Source organism: Phyllobates terribilis, unplaced genomic scaffold (genome assembly GCF_046119375.1).
Source record: "Phyllobates terribilis strain yellow unplaced genomic scaffold, ASM4611937v1 Scaffold_213__1_contigs__length_3403324, whole genome shotgun sequence".
Taxonomy (NCBI): Eukaryota; Metazoa; Chordata; class Amphibia; order Anura; family Dendrobatidae; genus Phyllobates; species Phyllobates terribilis.
This window is the reverse complement of record NW_027362973.1, coordinates 1,542,256-1,565,444: the sequence shown is the minus strand read 5'-3', so window position 1 is coordinate 1,565,444 and position 23,189 is coordinate 1,542,256. Positions and strand designations below refer to the sequence as shown.

Genomic DNA, 23,189 nt, shown 5'->3' with positions numbered 1-23,189 from the left:
ATCCTGCCTGCAGTAGATGGAATGTGGCAATGGAACGCTGCTGCGCGTGTCATAATAGGCTCTGAGCCTTTATATACCTGTGCACAGCAGCAGCCACCTTCAGTCTGCTGCTGGACAGCCAGCAGCAGCAGCAGCAGGAGAGGTATGTAATCAGGAGCCCTCCTGCTAAGGGTAGACAGCTGCTCGTTCCACCCCACCCCCCGCCTTAATTGGTTCTCCTCCCTTCCAACGGTGTTGAGGCGGGTGGGAACAGCAGGGGGTGAAGGTGCTGTGTTTAAAGAGGTGGAGTTATGCAGATCTAAAACGCGTGGATTGCAGCAGCAGCAAGCCGAAAAGTGCAGGCATGTAAGGGATCTAGAGGTTGACAACATGTCTTCTTAACGGGAGTCCAGGAGCTCATCTCCACAAATGGACTTTTCAGGATCCTTGGGTGGCTCCGTAGTTTGAAACCAATTCTGGTTATCGCTTCTCGGCCTTTTGGCTAAGATCAAGTGTAGTATCATTTGAAAAGGCAGTTTTGTCCTTGGGCTGCCCTAGTAAATTGATGCATATTACACACTGGTTTGGTGCACTTGTTAGTACGCCAGGTGGCTCATAGAGTTATCTGATGGAAAACATGGCCCTCCAGGATCGAAGTCACTAGTCTGGGTAAGTGTGAGGGCTTTGGAGCAATGTGCCCCAGGAGTAGGCGCCCTGGTGGGAGTCCAAGCTTACTGGGACTGGGAACCCCAGAAAGACTTGGCTTCGTAGCACGCCGCACCTTTGCCAATCATACTTTCTGAGCAACCCCCCCTATTCCTGGCCTCCGGGCTAGGAAGGGGAATTTTTATAAACCCGGTCGGAGGTCCGGTCAGCTTTGGGCTGAGAAACCAACACAGGCTCCAGCTCCACTAGGGTGGCAGCCTAGATGGAAGCTGGGAGCACGAAAACGGCTCTTCTCCGGCTTCGGCTAGGGAGAGCATCGGAGATCCCTGACCCTCGCTGTGGCCTTCTGGCTCGGAGGGATGAGGATGGTTTATTGGGGACCCTCTCCTACGGGAAGGGTCCACATGAATCCTCGCCTCGTGCGCTGTTTTGGTGTGACTTCGGTCACATTTTTCAGTGCCTTGGATGCAGCTTCAATCAAAAAATCTGTTCTTATCAGTTTAATATCTGATACGTCCCCTATCTGGGGACCATATATTAAATGGATTTTTAGAACAGGGAGATGGAAAAAGAGCTTGCTCTGTCCACTCCACGCATTGACCTGGTATTGCAGTATCTCCAGGACCGGTGCACCCCTTCTTTAATGCAGTTTCTAAAATCAGAAAGAATTGAATTCAATGTTTTTTGTTCATTTTGCTTGTTTGTCGGATTTTGGGATGGACTCTTTGGCTTTGCTTTTCTTCTCCTCATTGGATTTTTCATGTTCAAAGTTGCAGAAGCCAGATTACAAGCTCATTTTGGTTCAACTTCAGCAACTGTGCATTGCATTGCCATGTAATGTGATGCAATGCTATCTTTCTAGCTCTCCCTTTTTACTTCCTTTTGGATAAACAGACATATTAGGCAAGCATTTTGGAGCTTTCACCTAAATAACTACAGGTGGTGAGATAAGCTGCACAATATAATTGACCTTTCAGTATATTGTTGCACACACACCATCTATTTAGCAAATGCCCTTGTTATCAACAGCAGCCTTTTAAACTCACCTGAGCTAACAGGTATGTGCGCTGGTTACTCTGCTGCGCTTAAAATTTCTTTTTTGGTTTGCTACAATGCCTTTTCTGAAACGTTGTCTCCTTCTGCTGGAACACTGACTTCTTTCATTTAATGCCTGCAGACTATAAAAGAGAACCCAACCCAAAAAGTTTGGTTGATTAGTCTGTGGCATTCTGTTAAACTGTTGCTTATGGCGGTCTCTGTGAGCTTCTCAGCGACATTCAGCCAGCCAGGTATCCTGCCTGCAGTAGATGGAATGTGGCAATGGAACGCTGGCTGCGCGTGTCATAATAGGCTCTGAGCCTTTATATACCTGTGCACAGCAGCAGCCACCTTCAGTCTGCTGCTGGACAGCCAGCAGCAGCAGCAGCAGGAGAGGTATGTAATCAGGAGCCCTCCTGCTAAGGGTAGACAGCTGCTCGTTCCACCCCACCCCCCGCCTTAATTGGTTCTCCTCCCTTCCAACGGTGTTGAGGCGGGTGGGAACAGCAGGGGGTGAAGGTGCTGTGTTTAAAGAGGTGGAGTTATGCAGATCTAAAACGCGTGGATTGCAGCAGCAGCAAGCCGAAAAGTGCAGGCATGTAAGGGATCTAGAGGTTGACAACATGTCTTCTTAACGGGAGTCCAGGAGCTCATCTCCACAAATGGACTTTTCAGGATCCTTGGGTGGCTCCGTAGTTTGAAACCAATTCTGGTTATCGCTTCTCGGCCTTTTGGCTGAGATCAGGTGCAGTGATCTAACGGTTGCTGCCTTGGTCTTGGCTGAGAGGTGCCCGGGGTACCCGGCTCCTTGGCCTGGGGGGATCGTCTCACCTTTTGGTGGGACTTCACCCCCCTGCTGCTATTAGGGAGCTGGCTTAGTCCCCGGGCAACAAGTTGCGATCCCCAGGCGAAAGGCCGAGCCCGTGGTGACGGTAAGCCTTTGCCACTTTGGTGAGATGCCTTGTTCATTTCAATTTTCCACTGGCTCCGGCCAGATCAGGAACTCGGTGCGTATCGAGGTTCCAGCAAACCACGTCGGATATGACAACCCCCGTGAGTTCTATGTACAGATTTTGAGAGATCTGTTGAACGTGAAAGATCATGATGTTTACTGCCTGCAGGAGAAGGGGCAGAGTACATATATTCTCACGTTCTCGACCAAGGTTGCCTGCCAGCACTTTTACGAATGCGTTAAGGGCCACCGTAACAGCAAGCTGTTGGACGGAGTGATTTTTACGGGTCTCTATGGCGGAGTTGACGTTCCCCTTGTGGTATACATGTTTAACCCCCATGTGTCCACAGATGATATTGAGCTTTTTCTGAGCAGATATTGTACATCTGTCAGATTTACGGGGAACGTCAAAGGTCGGAGTGGTTTCTGGAATGGGAAACGACGCTTTATGGTACGCTTCAGACTTGACCCTGGGGGTGTAGAAGGCCTTATGCACCCCCCCTCCACAGTGGTGCTGGGAAGAGACCATGGCTACCTCTTCTATGATGGACAACCATTCAGGTGTCGTAGGTGTGGTGACCTTGGTCACATACAGAGCGATTGTAAGAACGAGCGGATGAGTCAGTGCCACAACTGTGGACAATGGGGTCATGCCTCAAAGGACTGTAAGAACAGTAAGACCTGCAGTGGGTGCGGAATGTCTACTCACCTGTTCAGTAATTGTCCGATGCGGACAAGGTCTCGTGGTGGCTCTCGGGCGCCTGCGGCTAGTTCCGCAGGAGTTCCTGCTGATGCCAGCAGGGTCAGCCCGGGTGACCCCAGAAAAAGCTTTGTGGACATTACTAAAGGTCAAAAACAGTCTGACTCAGTCGATGCTCTGTCGGTACCTTTGCGGAAAAACCCGGCCTCTGTAGCCGAGGTCACGCCTTTGCCTACTCCTGCAGGGGTCCAGGTTTCACCTGGTGGGGAGATGGCACCTTCTCAGAGCGGAAATGAGAGGGAACCAAAAAAGAGGCGAAAATCTGGAGCTGTTGGTACCAATCCAGATGTCCATCCAGATACCCCTGCTGATGCCAGCACAGATGTTGGACCAGATGTCTGCCCTGATGCCAGTCCAGACGGATGCCCTGATGCCAATCCAGATGGATGCCCTGATGCCAATCCAGACGGATGCCCTGATGCCAATCCAGATGGATGTCCTGATGCCAACCCAGATGGATGCCCTGATGCCAGTCCAGATGGATGTCCTGATGCCAGTCCAGATGGATGTCCTGGAACCATTCCTGATGGATGTCCTGTTGCCTGCCTGGATGATAGAGGTCGTGCAGTGGTTGGTGAACCTGTTGCTGGTCCTGATGGTCATCCTGCTCCGGAGATGATGTCCCTTGGTGCTCCTGGAGGGTCTGCGGGTATTCCACCTGCTGCAGTGCCTGGTGAGGATCGGGTGGATTCGGAGGATCGGATGGATCTCAGCGCCAGTGGTAAGAGAAGTCGTGAAGAGGCGCAGGAGGAGCATAACCTGCCTCAGATGTCCCGTAAAGTCTTTCTATCTAGTGCTGCAAAAATTCTCAGCCCAGAGGGGACTAACTTAATTGAGGATTTCACGGACTCAGATGAAACGGACAGTTTACGAACTGTGTCATCCCTTCCTTCACCTTCTCTGTCACAAATTATTGATTCAGATTCAGAGTATAATGAATCAATAAAAAACACCTAACATGGCAGAAATCCGTGTTGCCTCACTAAATGTGAGAAGCCTAAAGAGCCCTGTTAGACGGGCTGCTTTGTTTGCTTGGTTAATGACTCTGAACTTTGACATTTTTTTCCTGCAAGAATGCGGTATTGATCACGATTTGTCATACCCCAACTTAAAAATGGACTGGTCAGCAGGACCCTCTATTTGGTCAGGGTCCAATGAAAATAAAGCTGCCGGGGTTGGGATTTTATTCAAATGTCAAAATGTTAATGTTTTATCCATCACTGAAATAGTTCCAGGTCGTGCCTTATCAACTCATGTTATTTTAAATGGTTTTACCTGTCGTCTTATTAATGTTTATGCATCCCCAGAGAAAAATGAGCGTGCTTCCCTTTTTAATGTCATCCCTTTGTTTTTATCAGGTCCGTCCCCTGTGATAGTGGGAGGGGATTTTAACTGTGTCATGTTGGGGGAGGGGAGGAGTGGAGGTGATACTAATGGAAGAACAGACAAAACATCCAGTCTGTTAAAACATTTGACAACGGACCTCAAATTATTAGATGCTTGGAGAAAGTCCTACCCTACTGACCCTGGGCATACATGGAGGGGTAGAGGGATGTCATCTCGTATTGATTTTATTTTTTCCTCTTCTGATGTTTTTAAACCTAGGAATGCTGGTCTAATAGAAAATATTTTTTCTGATCATGTATTACTATACAATGTATTGCAAACTCCACAGGAAGCAAAAGTTGGAAAAGGTATGTGGAAATTGAATGTGCTCTTATTAGAAGACGAACTGGTAAGGGCGGAGTTTTATGCAAAGTATGAGAGTTGGAGAAGACGGAAACACCCAAATCAGAGTATGTTGGGGTGGTGGGAGTGTGTTAAAACCCGTATTAAAGAATTTTTTATTAAAATTGGTAAAAGGAAGGCACGTGAAAAAAGGAAATGTTTTAAAGATTTTAATGTCAGGATGCAAACTCTCCTTAAGCTTAAGGGGTGGGGAGTACCTGGTGTGGATGATGAGATTGCCAAGATCCAGACAGAAATCCAAAAATTCCTGGAACAAAAGGGTAAAGAAATTATATTTAATACCCGTGTGAAATATTTGGAAGAGGGTGAGACCTGCTCAAGGTTTTTCTTTAAAAAAATGAGTGACAAAAAACAAGTGATTACTGAGCTAGAAGGACAATCTTCCACTGAGGGCATTTTAGAGCATACTGCTAATTTTTATAGAGATCTTTTTAGTATTAAAAATGTTGATGAACCTGCTTTTACAGAGAATCTTAATGTTTTATCCCAGTTTTTAAATAAAGATGACCAGATTTTTTTAGCTAAAGAACTTTTACCCAGTGAAATTGAAGAGACCCTTAAGAGTTTTAATAAAGGTAAGGCTCCTGGATCAGATGGCCTTCCTATTGAATTTTATCTTTGCTTTTGGGATCTAATTAAGGAGGATTTTATACAAGTAGTTTGTGAAGCCTCTAAGGCTGATTTATTACCATATTCATGGCGTAAAAGTATGATTACATTAATTTTTAAGAAAGGTGATAAATCAAAGTTGGAGAATTGGAGGCCTATTTCACTATTAAATACAGACTACAAGATTTTAGCTAAAGTTGTTGCTGGTCGTCTTAAAGCAGTTATTAAAAATGTAATTCATCCAGATCAGGTGTGTGGTGTCCCCGGGAGATCAATCTGGGAGCATCTAAACCTAATTCGTGATCTTATCTGGTTTCAAAAAGATAGAAAACAGCCACTAGCTATTTTATCTTTGGATTTTATGAAAGCGTTTGATAGGGTCTCCCACTTTTATCTTTTTAAAGTTATGGGAAAGATGGGGTTCCCTGATTCTTTTATTCAGAAAATTGCGCTTTTATACAAACAGTCATCTGCCCGGATTTTAGTCAATGGTTTTTTAACTAGAGAGGTGGAGCTTCTTTCCGGTGTTAAACAAGGTTGCCCCATGTCCCCACTTTTATTTGTCTGCTCCATTGAGCCACTGTTGTGCCTGCTGCGTCGGGACAAGGTGGTTAGGGGCATTTTTATTCCGGGTGGGGGTGGACAACAAGTTAAAGCCATTGGATATATGGATGACATATCTGTATATGGCACTAGCTCAGCATCTATTAACAGAGCAATTCTAATTACTGAAATTTTTAGTGCTGGGTCTGGGTTTAAGTTGAATATAAATAAATGTGACTGTATGATTATGGGTCAATGGGAGTCAGATCCGCCTAGGGTTCCCACACAAACAGTAGGAATCAAGATCCTGGGTGTCTTGTTTAATCCTGCTAATGATGGTATTGAAAACTGGGATTTGGTTTTGAATAAATTAAATCAGAAGATCTCTTTATGGCAAACTCGAAAACTAACAATGGAGGGCAAGATTCTTGTAATTAAAATGGTTTTGCTTCCTATCATTTTGTATGCCGCTATGGTTTTTCCCCCTAATTCTCTGTATCTTAAAAGACTTATGAAGCCCATGTTTTATTTTCTGTGGGGATCCAAAATGGAGAAATTGAGGAGGGAGGTGGTATGTAAAAGCAAGAAAAATGGGGGTAAAGGGTTCCCTGATTTAAAATTGTTTTTATTTATCAAGTTTTTTGTATTTTGTTGCAAAAGCTTGAATAATGTTGGGGCTTTCTCTTGTTTTCTTAGATATACAACTGGGTTTCTTTTCCGAAAGTTGAACTTCAGTATGACTGTTAATTGTCCTTTTCTCTTATCTCCCCCTAAGCATTACAAGATCTTGGAGAAGGTCATTTCAGAATATGATCTGACCCAAGTTGATCGTCAGCTTTTATTTGATCAACGTAAGTTAACAGTTATTTGTAAGGGACATGAGGAGATGGAGGATGTGTCTAATTTTTCCATCTCCAGGTGCCGCCTGGTGTGGAACAACGTGGCCTGTCCTGCACTTAGCAACTCACAAAAGGATTTAGCTTGGCAGGTTGTTCACCAATGTCTCCCTACGAGAGCTTTTCAGCATCATAGGGGGCTGGTGGCTAGTGCTAGATGTCCCAGAGAAAGATGCGCCCCAAACGAGTCAGTGTTTCATTTACTGTGGGATTGCCCCTACGCACAAGAGCTATGGCAGACGGTGGGCACCCTCCTAAAATGGATATGTGGTATACAAACCCTTAATTGTGACATTATAATATATGGGATAATTAAATGGCCAACCATGAAACAAGCACGAGTCGCATGGCTTATAATAAACTGTTTAAAAGAAGCTTTATGGAAAGTGCGCAATATATTATTGTTTAAACGTGAATTTATTCCTGTCAAAGATTGTATTGGGCTTGCTCTTTGTGAAATGTTTACATACTACCTGAGAGATTGTAAAAAGATGGGAATCAATGAAGCAAAAAAGCTATGGTGTTTGCAAATTTGGAATATGTATTTATTTATGTAAATTATATGCAAAACTGTGTTTTATGCTTTTTATGCTTTTAAGTGCATTTTAATTCTGACTCTGTATTAGTTTTATGTCATATTTTATTCCAGTATTTGTGATTTGTTTCAAATATTGTATCGGATATGTTCTTTGTGAAAAGTTTTCATACTACCTGATTGTAAAAAGATAAAGTTAAAAAGCTATGGTGTTTGCATTTGACATATGTATTTATTTATGCAAATTATATGCAAAACTGTGTTTTATGCTTTTTATGCTTTTATGCGCTTTTTAAATCTGACCTTGTATTTGTTTTATGTCATATTTTATTCAAGTCTTTGTGATTTGTTTGTAATTTATGATGTATGTCTGATTTAAATAAAGCTTGTTTGAAAACGGATCTGTTCTTATCAGTTTAATATCTGATACGTCCCCTATCTGGGGACCATATATTAAATGGATTTTTAGAACAGGGAGATGGAAAAAGAGCTTGCTCTGTCCACTCCACGCATTGACCTGGTATTGCAGTATCTCCAGGACCGGTGCACCCCTTCTTTAATGCAGTTTCTAAAATCAGAAAGAATTGAATTCAATGTTTTTTGTTCATTTTGCTTGTTTGTCGGATTTTGGGATGGACTCTTTGGCTTTGCTTTTCTTCTCCTCATTGGATTTTTCATGTTCAAAGTTGCAGAAGCCAGATTACAAGCTCATTTTGGTTCAACTTCAGCAACTGTGCATTGCATTGCCATGTAATGTGATGCAATGCTATCTTTCTAGCTCTCCCTTTTTACTTCCTTTTGGATAAACAGACATATTAGGCAAGCATTTTGGAGCTTTCACCTAAATAACTACAGGTGGTGAGATAAGCTGCACAATATAATTGACCTTTCAGTATATTGTTGCACACACACCATCTATTTAGCAAATGCCCTTGTTATCAACAGCAGCCTTTTAAACTCACCTGAGCTAACAGGTATGTGCGCTGGTTACTCTGCTGCGCTTAAAATTTCTTTTTTGGTTTGCTACAATGCCTTTTCTGAAACGTTGTCTCCTTCTGCTGGAACACTGACTTCTTTCATTTAATGCCTGCAGACTATAAAAGAGAACCCAACCCAAAAAGTTTGGTTGATTAGTCTGTGGCATTCTGTTAAACTGTTGCTTATGGCGGTCTCTGTGAGCTTCTCAGCGACATTCAGCCAGCCAGGTATCCTGCCTGCAGTAGATGGAATGTGGCAATGGAACGCTGGCTGCGCGTGTCATAATAGGCTCTGAGCCTTTATATACCTGTGCACAGCAGCAGCCACCTTCAGTCTGCTGCTGGAAAGCCAGCAGCAGCAGCAGCAGGAGAGGTATGTAATCAGGAGCCCTCCTGCTAAGGGTAGACAGCTGCTCGTTCCACCCCACCCCCCGCCTTAATTGGTTCTCCTCCCTTCCAACGGTGTTGAGGCGGGTGGGAACAGCAGGGGGTGAAGGTGCTGTGTTTAAAGAGGTGGAGTTATGCAGATCTAAAACGCGTGGATTGCAGCAGCAGCAAGCCGAAAAGTGCAGGCATGTAAGGGATCTAGAGGTTGACAACATGTCTTCTTAACGGGAGTCCAGGAGCTCATATCCACAAATGGACTTTTCAGGATCCTTGGGTGGCTCCGTAGTTTGAAACCAATTCTGGTTATCGCTTCTCGGCCTTTTGGCTAAGATCAAGTGTAGTATCTGTTCTTATCAGTTTAATATCTGATACGTCCCCTATCTGGGGACCATATATTAAATGGATTTTTAGAACAGGGAGATGGAAAAAGAGCTTGCTCTGTCCACTCCACGCATTGACCTGGTATTGCAGTATCTCCAGGACCGGTGCACCCCTTCTTTAATGCAGTTTCTAAAATCAGAAAGAATTGAATTCAATGTTTTTTGTTCATTTTGCTTGTTTGTCGGATTTTGGGATGGACTCTTTGGCTTTGCTTTTCTTCTCCTCATTGGATTTTTCATGTTCAAAGTTGCAGAAGCCAGATTACAAGGTCATTTTGGTTCAACTTCAGCAACTGTGCATTGCATTGCCATGTAATGTGATGCAATGCTATCTTTCTAGCTCTCCCTTTTTACTTCCTTTTGGATAAACAGACATATTAGGCAAGCATTTTGGAGCTTTCACCTAAATAACTACAGGTGGTGAGATAAGCTGCACAATATAATTGACCTTTCAGTATATTGTTGCACACACACCATCTATTTAGCAAATGCCCTTGTTATCAACAGCAGCCTTTTAAACTCACCTGAGCTAACAGGTATGTGCGCTGGTTACTCTGCTGCGCTTAAAATTTCTTTTTTGGTTTGCTACAATGCCTTTTCTGAAACGTTGTCTCCTTCTGCTGGAACACTGACTTCTTTCATTTAATGCCTGCAGACTATAAAAGAGAACCCAACCCAAAAAGTTTGGTTGATTAGTCTGTGGCATTCTGTTAAACTGTTGCTTATGGCGGTCTCTGTGAGCTTCTCAGCGACATTCAGCCAGCCAGGTATCCTGCCTGCAGTAGATGGAATGTGGCAATGGAACGCTGGCTGCGCGTGTCATAATAGGCTCTGAGCCTTTATATACCTGTGCACAGCAGCAGCCACCTTCAGTCTGCTGCTGGACAGCCAGCAGCAGCAGCAGCAGGAGAGGTATGTAATCAGGAGCCCTCCTGCTAAGGGTAGACAGCTGCTCGTTCCACCCCACCCCCCGCCTTAATTGGTTCTCCTCCCTTCCAACGGTGTTGAGGCGGGTGGGAACAGCAGGGGGTGAAGGTGCTGTGTTTAAAGAGGTGGAGTTATGCAGATCTAAAACGCGTGGATTGCAGCAGCAGCAAGCCGAAAAGTGCAGGCATGTAAGGGATCTAGAGGTTGACAACATGTCTTCTTAACGGGAGTCCAGGAGCTCATCTCCACAAATGGACTTTTCAGGATCCTTGGGTGGCTCCGTAGTTTGAAACCAATTCTGGTTATCGCTTCTCGGCCTTTTGGCTAAGATCAAGTGTAGTATCTGTTCTTATCAGTTTAATATCTGATACGTCCCCTATCTGGGGACCATATATTAAATGGATTTTTAGAACAGGGAGATGGAAAAAGAGCTTGCTCTGTCCACTCCACACATTGACCTGGTATTGCTGTATCTCCAGGACCGGTGCACCCCTTCTTTAATGCAGTTTCTAAAATCAGAAAGAATTGAATTCAATGTTTTTTGTTCATTTTGCTTGTTTGTCGGATTTTGGGATGGACTCTTTGGCTTTGCTTTTCTTCTCCTCATTGGATTTTTCATGTTCAAAGTTGCAGAAGCCAGATTACAAGCTCATTTTGGTTCAACTTCAGCAACTGTGCATTGCATTGCCATGTAATGTGATGCAATGCTATCTTTCTAGCTCTCCCTTTTTACTTCCTTTTGGATAAACAGACATATTAGGCAAGCATTTTGGAGCTTTCACCTAAATAACTACAGGTGGTGAGATAAGCTGCACAATATAATTGACCTTTCAGTATATTGTTGCACACACACCATCTATTTAGCAAATGCCCTTGTTATCAACAGCAGCCTTTTAAACTCACCTGAGCTAACAGGTATGTGCGCTGGTTACTCTGCTGCGCTTAAAATTTCTTTTTTGGTTTGCTACAATGCCTTTTCTGAAACGTTGTCTCCTTCTGCTGGAACACTGACTTCTTTCATTTAATGCCTGCAGACTATAAAAGAGAACCCAACCCAAAAAGTTTGGTTGATTAGTCTGTGGCATTCTGTTAAACTGTTGCTTATGGCGGTCTCTGTGAGCTTCTCAGCGACATTCAGCCAGCCAGGTATCCTGCCTGCAGTAGATGGAATGTGGCAATGGAACGCTGGCTGCGCGTGTCATAATAGGCTCTGAGCCTTTATATACCTGTGCACAGCAGCAGCCACCTTCAGTCTGCTGCTGGACAGCCAGCAGCAGCAGCAGCAGGAGAGGTATGTAATCAGGAGCCCTCCTGCTAAGGGTAGACAGCTGCTCGTTCCACCCCACCCCCCGCCTTAATTGGTTCTCCTCCCTTCCAACGGTGTTGAGGCGGGTGGGAACAGCAGGGGGTGAAGGTGCTGTGTTTAAAGAGGTGGAGTTATGCAGATCTAAAACGCGTGGATTGCAGCAGCAGCAAGCCGAAAAGTGCAGGCATGTAAGGGATCTAGAGGTTGACAACATGTCTTCTTAACGGGAGTCCAGGAGCTCATCTCCACAAATGGACTTTTCAGGATCCTTGGGTGGCTCCGTAGTTTGAAACCAATTCTGGTTATCGCTTCTCGGCCTTTTGGCTAAGATCAAGTGTAGTATCTGTTCTTATCAGTTTAATATCTGATACGTCCCCTATCTGGGAACCATATATTAAATGGATTTTTAGAACAGGGAGATGGAAAAAGAGCTTGCTCTGTCCACTCCACGCATTGACCTGGTATTGCAGTATCTCCAGGACCGGTGCACCCCTTCTTTAATGCAGTTTCTAAAATCAGAAAGAATTGAATTCAATGTTTTTTGTTCATTTTGCTTGTTTGTCGGATTTTGGGATGGACTCTTTGGCTTTGCTTTTCTTCTCCTCATTGGATTTTTCATGTTCAAAGTTGCAGAAGCCAGATTACAAGCTCATTTTGGTTCAACTTCAGCAACTGTGCATTGCATTGCCATGTAATGTGATGCAATGCTATCTTTCTAGCTCTCCCTTTTTACTTCCTTTTGGATAAACAGACATATTAGGCAAGCATTTTGGAGCTTTCACCTAAATAACTACAGGTGGTGAGATAAGCTGCACAATATAATTGACCTTTCAGTATATTGTTGCACACACACCATCTATTTAGCAAATGCCCTTGTTATCAACAGCAGCCTTTTAAACTCACCTGAGCTAACAGGTATGTGCGCTGGTTACTCTGCTGCGCTTAAAATTTCTTTTTTGGTTTGCTACAATGCCTTTTCTGAAACGTTGTCTCCTTCTGCTGGAACACTGACTTCTTTCATTTAATGCCTGCAGACTATAAAAGAGAACCCAACCCAAAAAGTTTGGTTGATTAGTCTGTGGCATTCTGTTAAACTGTTGCTTATGGCGGTCTCTGTGAGCTTCTCAGCGACATTCAGCCAGCCAGGTATCCTGCCTGCAGTAGATGGAATGTGGCAATGGAACGCTGGCTGCGCGTGTCATAATAGGCTCTGAGCCTTTATATACCTGTGCACAGCAGCAGCCACCTTCAGTCTGCTGCTGGACAGCCAGCAGCAGCAGCAGCAGGAGAGGTATGTAATCAGGAGCCCTCCTGCTAAGGGTAGACAGCTGCTCGTTCCACCCCACCCCCCGCCTTAATTGGTTCTCCTCCCTTCCAACGGTGTTGAGGCAGGTGGGAACAGCAGGGGGTGAAGGTGCTGTGTTTAAAGAGGTGGAGTTATGCAGATCTAAAACGCGTGGATTGCAGCAGCAGCAAGCCGAAAAGTGCAGGCATGTAAGGGATCTAGAGGTTGACAACATGTCTTCTTAACGGGAGTCCAGTAGCTCATCTCCACAAATGGACTTTTCAGGATCCTTGGGTGGCTCCGTAGTTTGAAACCAATTCTGGTTATCGCTTCTCGGCCTTTTGGCAAGATCAGTGGTGGTTTTCTGCTGCTGGTGTTGTTTGGAGGGCAGTTGTGACTGGGGTTCCCCCTTGTGGGGCCCTAGTGTGCGATTGAGCGGCGATTGTGTTTATCTGCTGTAAAAATGGTGGAGAAAACACGTGGATTAGAGGACTCGGTCCGTCTGAAGGTGGCTGCAGGTCATGAAGGAGAAATCGGTTTGGACCAAGTTTGCGTTGATGTCTTGAAGAACATTAATGGCTTGAAGGTAACGGATGTATTGGCACTGCAGGATTTTCCGAAACAAGGAATTTATGATATCACTTTTGTTTCTTTGAGTATTTGCCAGAGAGTCTACATGGAGTTGGTACGAATGAAGGAAGAAAAGGAATTGAAATGCCTAGTGTTTATTGCACTGGAACCTCTGTTCCAGCAGACATATAAGTATGTGGTTGTGCACATGTATAACCCTAAAGTTCCGGATGAGACTGTTTCCAATTTTTTAGCTCGGTATTGTAGTGAGGTTAAATTTTTGGGAAGAATGAAGAACAAATACAATTATCTAAATGGCAAGAGGAGATATGTTGTAAAACTGAGACCGGATGATAGAGCTATTGGGGGTGCCAAGAGCATTCCTGCACAGTTTTCTATCGGAGGAGAAAGGGGATTTTGTTTTTATAATGGACAGATGGAATATTGTAGGAAGTGTCATGAGTTTGGACATGTTCAGAAAGATTGTCCAGTGCAAGGTGATGTTTGTAGAGGTTGTGGGAAATCTGGGCATGTTGCAAGTGGTTGCCCAATGAATAAGGTGTGTGATTTGTGTGGACATGCAGATCACCTTGCAAGGAAATGTAGATTGTGGGCTCAGATTCCTAGGTCACAGGTGGACGCTGAAGAGAGGCAGAAGAAGACTCGGCAGGAAAGTGGGGAGGAGGGCGAAGGCTCAGACTCAGAGGGGGAAAGCCAAAAACAAGATGGTGGTAGGGGAAGAGACCATGCGGTGCCCAAGATGGAGGAAAAGGGGCGGAGCCAGAAGAAAGTTGGTTTGAGGGAGGGGCTGGAAGTAATAAACAAAGTAGCTGATGTGCATGGCCCGGGTGATGGGATGGATTTGTCTAATATGGCGGAGTCAGTGAATCCTGTTTTGGGAAGAGATGGGGGTGAGGAAATGGAGGTTTTGGAGGAGGAGGATTCTGATTCGGATGGAACTATAACCCCTCAGCAGCGTGATAGGGTTAACAGTGATTGGAGTGAAAATGAGGAGGAAGATGATGGCAAGGAGGAGAGTTATGCCTCCGTGATTAAAAGAAGTAAGGTGGAGGGGTGTTGGTCTGGGGGGCAGGAAGATCCAGTCTCCCTAAGACCAGGTTATTCTAACAGGGACTCGAGTTCTGAGTCGCCTGATATACGTAGAAAAGTGGGTGGCAGGAGTGGGTTTTCTCCTGGTTCATGATGGATCGGGTATGGTGGAGATTTTTTCCTGTTGTTATGATGGCGTTGTGTGTTGCTTCTCTGAATGTACGAGGGATTGGTTCTGCTTGTAGGAGAGCAGGGATACTGGAGTACATTGAGAGTGTGAATGCAGATATTGTCTGTCTGCAGGAATGTGTAATTAAATCTGCCCCGCATGAGAGTGAGTGGAATAAGGGGCAATCTTTTTGGTCCCCATGCTCAGAAAACAGGAATGAAGGGGTGGGCATTTTACTGTGTAATTCCAGTCTAAAGGTTTTAGAGTTTAAAGTAATCATACCTGGGAGATGTTTGTTTTTATTAGTGGATTTTTTAGGTCAGCGGGTACGGGTTTTTAATGTTTATGCCCCTGCTGATAAACAAGCAAGAGTTGGGTTTTTGGAGTCTCTAAAGTTGTTTTTACCAGGCAGAGACTTCACTATAGTGGCTGGAGATTTTAATTGTGTCAGATCCGCAAAAGATCGTAAGAGCTCTACGGAAGGTAGGACTGATGTTACGTCTAATATTTTAAATCAGATTGTGCAGGATTTACGCTACACGGATGCTGGTCTGATGGTTGGGCCAAGTGATAAGTTCACATACATATCAGATAGTGGACGTAGTGTTTCCCGAATTGACTATGTTTTTATGTCTGAAGGGATTAAGGTGGCCAAGTGCAACCACGTGATGACGACTTTTTCTGACCACAAGATGATAGTGGTAGATCTGTGTATAGCTGAGTCCCTGGCTTTTGGAAAGGGACTCTGGAAGCTGAACGTAAGCCTGCTGGAAGAGGAGAGTGTTAAGGTTGGTTTTAATAAAGTGTTTTTGTCTTGTGTGTCTGAACAGCACCTTTTTAAAGATTTGCTAGAGTGGTGGGACTGGGCTAAGGAGAAATTTGCATGTTATTTTAAAGGGGTGTGTTTTAGGAGAGCGAAAGCCAAAAGGGATCATGATGCTGCTGTTATTTCAAAATTGGAAGTACTCCATAAGTTTAAGAGAGCGGGGATGGAGGTGGATAAAGAGATTGCAGATTTGAAGGACGAACTGAAGAAGATACTTATTGAAAAAGGGAAGACTATTATGTTTAAGGCAAAAATAAAGCACATGGAGGAAAATGAGCAATGTTCGAGATACTTTTTTAAAAAATGTTTTAAACCTAAAGGGGTTTTTAAGTCTGTTTTTTCTCCTGCAGGGGAGGTATCTGGGGATGAGATGACTGGCTGTATTCTTTCCTTTTATGAAACACTCTTCTCTAACGATAGTAGAGCCAGTGATGCGGAAATTAATGATTATTGCAAAGTATTAACTAATAATATTCCTGAGGAGAAAATTGGGTTTTTAAGTGAGGAGGTTGGGAAAGATGAAATTAGACGGGCAGTGGATGGCTTGGCGAAAGGCAAGACGCCAGGCTGTGATGGTCTTCCTGCTGAATTTTATGTTAGATTTTGGGATATTATAGGTGTGGAGTTTTCCCGGGTGGTGCAATATGGTTTTACTCATGGGATTTTATCGGTTTCTATGCGTAGGGGGATTGTTACGCTGATTCATAAGAAAGGGGACATGAGGGATATTAAAAATTGGAGGCCCATAACATTGTTAAACAGTGATTACAAAATTATTTCTAAAATTGTGGCTGGTAGACTGGCAGATGTGATAGGTGATATGGTGGGGGAGTATCAGGCATGTGCAGTGCCTGGTAGGAAAATTTCAGATAATTTGCTGCTTCTAAGAGACTTAATTTATCAGGCTAATTTGAATAAGAATGCTCTTTTGTTACAGTCGGTGGACCTGGAGAAAGCCTTTGATAAAATATCACATAGATTTTTGTTCTCTGCTTTAAGTCACCTTGGTGTTCCGGATAAATTATTGATGGTCATTAAGAGTTTTTATTGTGGGGTCAGTAGCCAGATTTTAGTTAATGGGCATGTGAGTTCCAGTTTTAATATTTTATCGGGAGTTAGGCAGGGTTGTCCCCTGTCACCAATTCTTTTTATCTGTGTGGTGGAGGCCCTTTTAAAAAGTGTGCAAGTTGACAAGTGTGTGGCTGGTGTTTTTATTCCTGGGGGATCCGGGGGTCCAGTCAAGTCTTTAAGTTATATGGATGATATTGTTTTTACTTGTGGTTCACAGGCGGATCTCAATAGAGTGAATTTGCACGTAAGGATTTTTTGTTGTGTGGCTGGTATGGCGGTGAATTGGGGAAAGTGCCAGCTTTGTAACTTTGGGAGGCAGGTTGAGGTTAACGTGGCAGGAGTGGAGAGTAGGGAGGAAATTGAGGTTCTTGGTGTCATCTTTGAGAAGGAACTGAAAGGGAAAAGCAGCCTGAAGATTCTAGAAGACAAAATGGATCAGAAGTTGAACTTTTGGAAACTAAGGAACCTGTCGCTGAGAGGGAAAGTGCTGGTAATCAAGTCTGTGATTCTCCCGCTTCTGCTGTACACTGCTTTGATTTTCCCACCTGCTGTGCTTTGGACAAAGAGAGTGACAAGGAAACTGTTTGTGTTTTTTTGGGGATCCAAAATGGAGAAACTAAGAAGAGGAATGGTTATGTGTTCTGTGGAAAATGGGGGTTGTGATTTTCCTAACATTGACTTATTTTTAAGAATGCATTATTTTTTGAACATTTATAAATTATCCCAGTGCAATAACAGGACTGCGGACATGTGCAAATATTTAGCAGGACGGCTTTTCCAGAAATGGAGCTGGTGTGAGAAGGATTTAAGAAAACCAGTTTCGTTTGTGATACCGTTTTTTTATGTGGTGCTTAGGTCCTTCTATGATCAAAATGGGATAAGCTCCATGGTTAGACCGGACAAAAAACTGATTGTCTCAGGTATTAAGAAGAAGGAGATGTTATGTGATGTGCCGTTTTGTAATAATGCACAGTCTGGACAGGTGTGGAAGCTTTTTTTCCTGCGTGGAATCAGCAACAGACAGAAGGATGTAAACTGGATGGCGTTGCATGGATGCTTGCCAACAAGGGCTTTTTTGAATGACCGGGGGATAAAGGTTCAAGAACTATGTCCTAGGGAAGGTTGCAATAAGGTGGAAACAATACAGCATATTCTTTGGGACTGTTTTTTTGCTAAAAAAGTTTTTACCTTGTTGTCACGTATGTTTGTTGCTTTAGTTGGTTTTCATTGTTTCGATTTTGAAAGGATTTTAATAGGTCAAGATTTTAAGTACTCGCAAAGGAAGCGGGCAAGCTGGATTATTTTTGTCATATATAAAGAGGTTTTATGGGACGTTCGGAATTTGGTGATTTTTAAAAAGATTGTTTTTTCCCCCATGGAATGCAGAAAGATTTTTCTTGCCAGACTGTTTTATGCCTATTTATTGGATAAAAAGAAGTATGGTGAGACAGCAGCAGAAGCACTCTGGAACTTTTCACATTGGACTTCTTACAGTAAGTAACAGTTAATTGCAGGGTTGTGTTTTTTGGGATTTTGTTTTTGGTTTTCCGAATGATGATTTGAGAACCCGTTATGTGAATATGCGCTATGATGCATAAATTAATGTGGGTCTTAATCTGAGGAAAAAGAAAAAAATCTGTTCTTATCAGTTTAATATCTGATATGTCCCCTATCTGGGGACCATATATTAAATGGATTTTTAGAACAGGGAGATGGAAAAAGAGCTTGCTCTGTCCACTCCACGCATTGACCTGGTATTGCAGTATCTCCAGGACCGGTGCACCCCTTCTTTAATGCAGTTTCTAAAATCAGAAAGAATTGAATTCAATGTTTTTTGTTCATTTTGCTTGTTTGTCGGATTTTGGGATGGACTCTTTGGCTTTGCTTTTCTTCTCCTCATTGGATTTTTCATGTTCAAAGTTGCAGAAGCCAGATTACAAGCTCATTTTGGTTCAACTTCAGCAACTGTGCATTGCATTGCCATGTAATGTGATGCAATGCTATCTTTCTAGCTCTCCCTTTTTACTTCCTTTTGGATAAACAGACATATTAGGCAAGCATTTTGGAGCTTTCACCTAAATAACTACAGGTGGTGAGATAAGCTGCACAATATAATTGACCTTTCAGTATATTGTTGCACACACACCATCTATTTAGCAAATGCCCTTGTTATCAACAGCAGCCTTTTAAACTCACCTGAGCTAACAGGTATGTGCGCTGGTTACTCTGCTGCGCTTAAAATTTCTTTTTTGGTTTGCTACAATGCCTTTTCTGAAACGTTGTCTCCCTCTGCTGGAACACTGACTTCTTTCATTTAATGCCTGCAGACTATAAAAGAGAACCCAACCCAAAAAGTTTGGTTGATTAGTCTGTGGCATTCTGTTAAACTGTTGCTTATGGCGGTCTCTGTGAGCTTCTCAGCGACATTCAGCCAGCCAGGTATCCTGCCTGCAGTAGATGGAATGTGGCAATGGAACGCTGGCTGCGCGTGTCATAATAGGCTCTGAGCCTTTATATACCTGTGCACAGCAGCAGCCACCTTCAGTCTGCTGCTGGACAGCCAGCAGCAGCAGCAGCAGCAGGAGAGGTATGTAATCAGGAGCCCTCCTGCTAAGGGTAGACAGCTGCTCGTTCCACCCCACCCCCCGCCTTAATTGGTTCTCCTCCCTTCCAACGGTGTTGAGGCGGGTGGGAACAGCAGGGGGTGAAGGTGCTGTGTTTAAAGAGGTGGAGTTATGCAGATCTAAAACGCGTGGATTGCAGCAGCAGCAAGCCGAAAAGTGCAGGCATGTAAGGGATCTAGAGGTTGACAACATGTCTTCTTAACGGGAGTCCAGGAGCTCATCTCCACAAATGGACTTTTCAGGATCCTTGGGTGGCTCCGTAGTTTGAAACCAATTCTGGTTATCGCTTCTCGGCCTTTTGGCTAAGATACCACATCTTGCCAGAAGGATTCTAAGCCAATCGTGCCCTTGGCCTTGAGGCATCGGCGGTGTAAAAGCCGTCTTAAGCCTCATGCTGCTTTAGGGGGCAGATACGCAAAGAAACCAAGAAGGCGATCGACCCTATCTACCTTTTGAAGATGGCATCAGCAGTAGCGGCCGCAGTGCGCTATGCCAGAGCTGGTGACCTTCGCATCAAGAACTCTTTCAAGATCGAAGTGGACGATGCATCCAAGGAGAAGTTGACCTTGAAGTTTTTCGTGAGGAGAGTGCTGCTGGAGATCCTAGGAGTAAAGAGGGAAGACATCCTGGCCCTTCAAGATCGCCCCGGTTCCTTCACTTTGACTCTGGAGTCGGAGTATGCGTGCCAGAACCTCTTCCGCCAGATTCACCTGCACCTTTCAGATGAGGATCTTAAAGGACTCACCTTTGTCATCCTTTACTCCGGTGGAGAGAAGCCGCTCGTGGTTCAGATGAGCAACCCTCATGTTCCCTTAGTTAATATTATTTGCTTTCTTCAAAACTATTTCCCAGAACTGCGGTATTCCCACAAGGTCATGAATGAGGAAAACCTCTGGACGGGAAAGCATAAATTTTTTGTTAAATTTTGTGAAGATCCAAATGGCATTGGTGGTCAGCGTCATCCTCCGTCAAGTTTCCTGATCGGTAGGGAGCGGGGGCGCCTCTTCTACCCGGACATGCCCCTCTTCTGCCGGAAATGCATGTGTTTCGGTCACACTTATGAGAACTGCAAGGAGGAGGTGGCAATCTGTAAGAAGTGCTACAAGCATGGACATGCCACAATGGACTGTACCAATGAGATGGTGTGCAACATCTGCCGGGTCCCAGGTCACTCCTTCCGGGAGTGTCCTTTGAAGAAAAAGGCGGAAACCTATGCTGAAACGCTGGCAAAGCAACCTGCCCGTGTGCCTCCATCTGCTCCCGGGGGGCAGAGGCAACCCTCTGCTGTTCCTGCTCCTGCGGGTGCGTCTACAGCGCGGGGGCAGTCTTCTAGCTCTCCAGTACCTGCTCCACAGACCAAGCCTGCTAGTACATCAGGTGGTACGTCTGCACCTGCTGCACAGAGGAAGCCAACCAACCCTCCTGCTCCTGCTGCTAAGGGGGGTCCCACCGGTGCTCCTGTATCTACTGTGCGAACACAACCCCCTGTAGGCGGGTCCACAAGCACTTCAGTGCCTGCTGCACAGGGAAAACCTGCCAGTTCTCCTATTCCTGCTGCGCATAAGCCCACGTCTATGCAGAAACCTCCAGCTGAGAAACCTGTCCGTCCTGAGAGGAGGGAAGCTTCATCTAAGGACTGGGCTGCTGATTCTGATCCGGGTGATATGGTGGTGGAGGGGAGTCCCTCTGCTGAAATCGGGACATTTAGCTCGGAGGAAGAAGCAATGGAGCTGGAAACTCGTAGGAAAAGGAAAACAGATGATAGGTCTGATGAGAATGTGGCCAGGGAGACTTCCAAGAAGTGTCCATTAAAACCAAGTCTTCTGCAATACAAGCCAATGGCTCCCGCTGCCCCTCCTGAGGAGCCAAGGCCTTCAGACCCTATAAACATTTCTTTTTCGGACTCAGAAGTGCAGAGCCCGTTAACATCGGTGGGCTTTATGTCTGATTCTGACAGTAGTGTGACCTGAACTAACCTATCATGACCTCATCAATTAAAGTAGCCTCGCTCAATGTGAGGAGTATAAGGGGCTCTACAAGAAGGGCTGCTTTGTTTTCCTACCTGTCAACAGTGGACTGTGATGTCTTTTGTTTGCAAGAATGTAACATTGACTTTGATATGAATTATGCAGATTTAAGAAAAGATTGGCCTCATGGGCCCTCTATCTGGTCCGGAGATAATGAAAATCGTTCCTCTGGCATTGGAGTGCTGTTTAGGTCGTATGACTTTAAAATCAACTCTTTTGTGGACATTTCTTCTGGACGTGCTCTTTTCTTAAATATTAGTTTTAAAGGTGTGGACTTTAGACTTTTGAACATTTATGCTTCTCCGGTGAAGGAAGAGAGACATCAGTTGTTTGAAGATGTGCAATATTACCTACCTGGTTCATCGCCTCTGATGTTCTGTGGGGATTTCAATTGTGTCTTGCCTGGTGAAGGGAGAAGCGGGAGTTCCACCGTTCCTAAAAAAGACAAAACAGAGAAACAACTAAAGGATTTGTTAACTGATTTTTTTCTTAGAGACTCCTGGAAAGAGATCCGTAGTAATGATCCCGGTTATACTTGGGAGAACTCTTCTTCTAAATCTCGTATTGATTTTATTTTCATGTCCCAATATGTGAATGTCAAATCTGTTGTCTTAATCCCAAACATTTTTTCAGATCATAAGATGTTGCTATCAGAGTTAGAATTACCTGGGCTTGTCAAGGCAAGAGGAGTTTGGAGGCTAAATACAACATTGTTACAAGATCCTAAGGTAAGAACAGATTTTAAAGCGTTTTTTAATTATTTAAGAACAAAACAACAAAAATTTTTAACTCTGCTAGAATGGTGGGAATACAGCAAGATGAAGATAAAAAGTTTTTTTATCAAGGTCAGCATAGCCAATGCAAGAGAAAAGTCCGCTTGGCATAAAAGGCTTATTACTAAATTGCAGACCTGTTATCAACTAAGAGATGTGGGACTTGAAATGGACGATTTAATTGAAGCAACAAAAAAAGAAATTAAAAAGAGTATAGAGTCGAAGGGTAAGGAAATAATTTATAACTCAAAAATTGAAGTGATGGAGAAAAATGAAAAGTGCTCAAGATTTTTTTTTAAAAAAGTAGTTGCTGCTAAGGAAATGATAACAGAATTAGAGGGTGAAACTACAACTGAAGGTATGCTCAACCAAGCTCACCAGTTTTATCAGCAGCTTTTTAATGAGAAAACTATAGACCAGTCTTTTACTGAAGATGCCCTTAATTCATTAAAAAATAGTCTGAGCCGCGAAGACCAAGAATTGTTATGCACTGAAGTCACCTTGTCGGAAGTAGATGCTGCTATCAAAAGTTTTTCCTATGGGAAAACCCCTGGTTCTGACGGTTTGCCTGTTGAATTTTATCGTGAATTTTGGAATTTTTTAAAACCCGACTTGTTTTTAGTAATCAAAGAAGCTTTTAAGTGTGATATCCTGCCTATATCTTGGAGAAGTGGTCTGGTCTCCCTGATTTTTAAAAAAGGAGCCAAATCCCATCTGGCAAACTGGAGACCAATCACACTGTTGAATGTTGATTACAAGTTGATGTCCAAAATTTTAGTGAACCGTTTTAAAAAAGTTTTATCCAAAGTTATTTATGAAGACCAGGTATGTGGGGTGCCAGGAAGAGGAGTTGCGGAGCATCTCAATACCATCCGCGATGTCATATGGTACCAGCAATCCAGGAAGCAAGACTTAGCAATTTTATCGTTGGATTTTCAAAAGGCTTTTGATCGTGTCTCTCATTGTTTTTTATGGTTGGTTTTAAAAAAAATGGGCTTCCCTGAAATTTTTATCAAGCAAGTGGCACTTTTATATAAGAACTCTTTTAGTAAAATTTTAATCAATGGATTTTTGTCTAATGAAGTGTTTT

At 43.8% G+C, this 23,189-nt stretch overlaps 5 non-coding genes and 2 pseudogenes across 5 annotated transcripts; all 7 read left to right on the top strand.

Moving 5' to 3' along the window:
- Positions 1–461: 461 nt before the first annotated feature.
- LOC141214146 (U2 spliceosomal RNA) lies at positions 462–577 on the top strand (annotated as a pseudogene).
- Positions 578–1,101: 524 nt separating this feature from the next.
- Positions 1,102–1,283, top strand: LOC141214064 (U2 spliceosomal RNA). The gene has a single exon (XR_012283394.1). It is a non-coding gene; the product is annotated as a U2 spliceosomal RNA (small nuclear RNA).
- Positions 1,284–8,108: 6,825 nt separating this feature from the next.
- Positions 8,109–8,281, top strand: LOC141214103 (U2 spliceosomal RNA; annotated as a pseudogene).
- A 1,115-nt stretch (positions 8,282–9,396) lies between these two features.
- LOC141213847 (U2 spliceosomal RNA) lies at positions 9,397–9,587 on the top strand. Its single transcript, XR_012283183.1, has one exon. It is a non-coding gene; the product is annotated as a U2 spliceosomal RNA (small nuclear RNA).
- A 1,115-nt stretch (positions 9,588–10,702) lies between these two features.
- LOC141214054 (U2 spliceosomal RNA) lies at positions 10,703–10,893 on the top strand. Its single transcript, XR_012283384.1, has one exon. It is a non-coding gene; the product is annotated as a U2 spliceosomal RNA (small nuclear RNA).
- Positions 10,894–12,008: 1,115 nt separating this feature from the next.
- On the top strand, positions 12,009–12,199 carry LOC141214039 (U2 spliceosomal RNA). Its single transcript, XR_012283370.1, has one exon. It is a non-coding gene; the product is annotated as a U2 spliceosomal RNA (small nuclear RNA).
- A 6,070-nt stretch (positions 12,200–18,269) lies between these two features.
- LOC141214097 (U2 spliceosomal RNA) lies at positions 18,270–18,463 on the top strand. Its single transcript, XR_012283423.1, has one exon. It is a non-coding gene; the product is annotated as a U2 spliceosomal RNA (small nuclear RNA).
- The last annotated feature ends 4,726 nt before the right edge of the window (positions 18,464–23,189 follow it).